Below are 5000 nucleotides of genomic sequence, written 5' to 3'. Positions count from 1 at the left end.
GAAGCACTCAGATTTGAAGGAAAATCAATCATCTGCAATCCTCAAAAAATACTCATGAGCTCATAACACAACATATTTATCCCTTGTTGATGTTGTTGCCGTCTGACAAGAGGATATGTCGGTCAGGAAAGGGGGTCTTTCGTGCGTAATACGCCACGTCGGATATTTTTTTATGGCTTGAAAGAAAGACAGAGAGAGAGAGAAAAAAAGAGAAACCCACTATCCTCCGTAAAGCGTGACACACGATTCCCTGCACTTCCCTCAAACGGCCACTGGGTGGGATCTGGTGTTTGTTTTCCTTCCTTCCCCTGTCTCCTTGAGATGTCAGGAGGGAGGACATACCCTGTGATTCTGGCACCATTTTGGAAACGCGCAGCGGTCACAGAGTACAGAGCACGAAGAAGGGAGACGGACCTGATATAGAGGAGGAGGAGAGAGGGGAAGAGGAGACGGTCTGGAAAAGCCATTTTGAAAAGCCACACGGCTCAGTCTCCCTGCACTGCCTGCCATCCGTGCCAACATTCCCAAAATATCAAGGTCATTGAGTTTTTAAATGCTTCAGTTTTAGATGTGTTTAATATAGACAGGGTGGAAATGGTGCCAGGCATGAACTGGCAGAGGGGGCGGGAGATTATTTCGCAGCAAGGTGGGGGATGGGGGGGGGGGGGGGTTGGTTTGGTGTGTGTGTGTGTGCGTGTGTGCGTGCGTGCACGGAGGGAATTAGCCCGAGCCACTCTCCAAGCCATTCAGGTTCACTCACCTGGAGAATAGGGCTGCAGGCTACCTGTCGTCGACAGAGGAGGCATTGTGTTCCAATTCCACTTTCAAACACAAGTGAGCGAATTTGACAACATTAGTCAATAATTTGAAATTGCTCATGCATTTTCATTAATCGACAGATCAAAATGAGTAGGTTTAATGGAGGATTTTATATTTAGAACATTTAAAGAAAATGCACGCCATAATTGCACCCCTCCCTTGACAGTTTGCGGTGTTCCTCGAGTGTGAAATTCTATATGTGCCATGTCAGTAAAAAAGATAAAGGATTATCTTGTGCGCGAGGCAGCACTGAATAATTTAAAGTCTTTCAAATGATGACCCCCTCCCCCAACTCATTTATTCTCCATTTGCAGTCTCCGGCCCGCTCAACTGATGCTCATGATGCTCACTTCCACCCCCTGTAACATAAAGTCCACACAGGCAGGGGAGACAAAGGGGTCAGCTACCCCAGGCCCGGGGAGAGAAGAGGCCCAGAATTGGGTCCCCAATACATACAATGTATACAGTTCGGGGGTCCTTTCACATCGCTGCTCCGGGCCCGGTCAAAACTGTCAGCGGCCTTGCACATGAGAATTATTACACTGCCATTCACTCACACTAGAGAAGAGCTGTGTGTGTACTGAAGGGGTGTGCATCAACCCTGTGCTCCCAAGTTCACGCTTATCAGCCCCATGCTTGACCCTAATTTCATCCCCCCTCACTTCTCCTCTCGTCCAGGCTATTTTTGGTTAAAAGGCGGCGGGTTGTCGAGGTGGAAAGGTGGAAGCCGGGGTTGATGGGTTGATGGGTGAAAGGTTGATTGGGGGATGGGAGTCGGGGGTGCTGTGTTGTGCTGTGCTGGTCGGAGGTTGCTTGCTCCCCTATCAGCTATAATTGTTTCTGGCGGCTGCTTTTCCCCACGGTGGATGTGAGCGTGGAGCCTTGTGGGGTCCTGGATGTGGCGAAAAGGGGAGGGGATGAGGGGTGGCGGGTGGTTGGTCATGGGAATGGCTCGTTGGAACCAATTCCTCGAAATCCCTGCATTGGTCCTACAGGCTGCCTGTCCATACCTTCTCATCATCTAAAACTGAAACAATGTCTCTCTCTCTCTCTCTCTCTCTCTCTCTCTCTCTCTCTCTCTCTCTCTCTCTCTCTCTCTCTCTCTCCCCCTCTGCTTTTTCCCACCCAAGCATCTACCCCATTTCCATTTATGTTCTCCCAATTTTCCCCTCCTTCATCCCAACTCCTCTCTCTGCTTTCTCTTACCCAATGCACCCACCCTTCCTCCAACCGATCTCTCTGCTTGCTCTCTCTCTCTCTCTCTCTCTCTCTCTCTCTCTCTCTCCCTCCCATAGACATACATCCTCCTCCTCTTCTTCTCCACTCCCCATTGCCATATTCCCATGCCCAGGGTTGGCAGCCGGTACCATCGGAATCCCAGCCGTGGAATGTTTGCCGCCATGAGTCCTTGGGAGCGGGTGCCGCCCACCTACCCACCCATCAGGCATTCCATGGTGGCCGCTGTGGGAGGGTGGGGACTGGGCCGAGGCCAGGGCCAGGGTCAGAGCGTGCAGGAAGCGCACTCGGAAGTTTTCACAAGAGTTTAGCTTCTATTTACGACCGTCTCCCTCTCTCTGTCTGTCATTCTCTCTCTCTCTCTCTCTCTCTCTCTCTCTCTCTCTCTCTCTCTCTCTCTCTCTCTCTCTCTCTCTCTCTCTCTCTCTCTCTCTCTGTCTCCCGAGGCCCTCTCAAAGGGGGCCCTTTCCGTGTGGCTGTTGCGGGCCCCGTCAAGGCAAACAAAGTGGCCAATAGTCTTTTAATAGCGCATCAAAAGGAGCAGAAGAGAGGGACCTTGTTCGCCTTGAGCTGCACACAGAGACGACTGTTCACAAGCCCGCAGCCGTGGCAACAATGGATGGCATTTAAATCACATTTACGACTTCCTGTGTAAACAACACCCTCCTTGTTAATGAGAAAACATTTTCACAGCACTCTCTTGAGTGAGGAAAACAAAACATGTAGTATAGTTTGCTCAACTTGCTTGCGGACCACTTGAGTTGTTTTTCAGTTTGTTATTCCGATTCAGCGGTTTAGAGTTGTTTTTTCCTCATAATATCAGCTTTCACACTTGCTTTGACCTTTGTGTACAGAGACAAGCTTGCTTTGGTCAGATCTAGTTTGTGGTGAGGTTTAACCAGTCCATTGAGTGTGTGTGTTTGTGTGTGTGTGTGTGTGTGTGTGTGTGTGTGTGTGTGTGTGTGTGTGTGTGTGTGTGTGTGTGTGTGTGTGTGTGTGTGTGTGTGTGTGTGTGTGTGTGTGTGTGTGTGTGTGTGTGTGTGTACGTGTACGCGTGCGTGTGTACGAGTACAAAGCGGATTCCAAAAAAGTTGGGACACTTGGTATTTTGTGAGTAAAATCAAAATGCTGGCATTTTCAAAACATTCAGTCCATGCATAAGATGCACAATGGCACAAGGTCAACATAGGAACAGTTAAAATGAGGCAAAAGTATTGTTTTGAGGGAAATATGTGGTCATTTAAAATTTGACCCATGCAACAAATCTCAAAAAAGTTGGGACAGGGCCAAAAAATGTTGTAATAGTTGGATAATTCTAAAAATAACACAAGGAAGAATATTTTCAAAGGGACTATATTGACTACCCATATAAATGAACAAATAAAATACCATCACGGAGAGGCTGAGACACTCAGTAGCGAAGATTTTGAAGGACAAATTACTGATGTATTACACAGAAATATTGAATTATCAAAATTGCAGGCATATAAAGCCTATTACTGTAATGTAGAGTTCTGTAAAATCATTGCACAAGTTATGAGATCATGACATACCCATCGTCAATAAGTAAACTATGACACTCCAACAATGACAGCTGTTGAAAAAATGACCATAAACACAACACTTGATTAAGGCACATGATGCAGACATTAAACAGTGTTGCAAGTGGCAAAGCTCATTCTAGATGGACCTAGGAGACATGTGAAACTGATTACAGAATGGAAAATATTTCATTCTTTTTTTTAAATCATGGAGTCATGCACCCTCCAGGTTATGAAGAAAATGAATACTTCAGCTTGATTTAGTGGTCAGTCTGAAAGACAGCATATATGATGGTAAAGGGGTGCAGAGATGCCTTGGTTATGGTCTTCTTACTCATATAGAGCATCAAAATGAGGGCTGAATGATATATGCAGACTTTAAACAGCATACATAGCTACCAAGGCATTATATTTTGGAGCACAGCCTTTAAATATTGCCCCATAATGATGGCAAATTTCAATCTCTACTATGTTCCAACAGTGTGGTTCCATCATAAGAGTAAACAGGTGACAAAATTGTTTTCTTGCAGTCAGGATATGCCACATATTAAGCATAACAAAAAGGTAAACAAGTTGAAGAACACACCTATCAGTTGAGCTGCTGAAATCATGTCTCGCACATCAAAATATCTATTTTTTAAACAAAGTCATGCCATCAGTCAAAGTATTTAAATGTTAAGTCTCCTCCCTTGTGTTGTGTTTAGTCTTATCCAACATAAAAAGCATTTTATTGGCCCTGTCCCAACTTTTTTGGAATTTGTTGCAAGGGTGAAATTTTAAATGATCACATAATTACCCCAAAACAATCATTCTGCTCGGCTTTAACAACTGATATGTTGTCTGTACACAATGCTCTACCTTATTAACATATTGAATGTTTTGAAAATGCCAGCATTTTGATTTTATTCACAAAATACCAAATGTCCCAATTTTTTTGGAATCCGCTTTGTATGTGTGCGTGCGTGCGTGCGTGCGTGCGTGCGTGCGTGCGTGCGTGCGTGCGTGCTTACATGCGTGCGTGCATGTGTTTGTGTGTGTGTGTGCTGGCTGTGTGTGGTAGGGTGGCAAACTGGATGCTTTTTCTTCTCAAGAATCTTTGTGCGAGATCCAGGACCAGCATGCTCACAGCCAACAGAGGGGCCGAAAAAGAGGAGAAGAGAAGAGAAGAGAAGAGAAGAGAAGAGAAGAGAAGAGAAGAGAAGAGAAGAGAAGAGAAGAGAAGAGAAGAGAAGAGAAGAGAAGAGAAGAGAAGAGAAGAGGTCAGAGGAGGGTAAGAGGAGATGAGAGGAGATGAGAGGAGAGGAATAGAGAGGAGGAATAGGGACAGATGAGGGGAAGAGCAGAAGAGAGGAGAGCAGGGAAGAAGAAGAAGAAGAAGAAGAAGAAGAAGAAGAAGAAGAAGAA

This window comes from Engraulis encrasicolus, chromosome 10 (genome assembly GCF_034702125.1).
Source record: "Engraulis encrasicolus isolate BLACKSEA-1 chromosome 10, IST_EnEncr_1.0, whole genome shotgun sequence".
NCBI classification, from domain to species: domain Eukaryota; kingdom Metazoa; phylum Chordata; class Actinopteri; order Clupeiformes; family Engraulidae; genus Engraulis; species Engraulis encrasicolus.
This window is presented reverse-complemented; position numbering follows the sequence as displayed.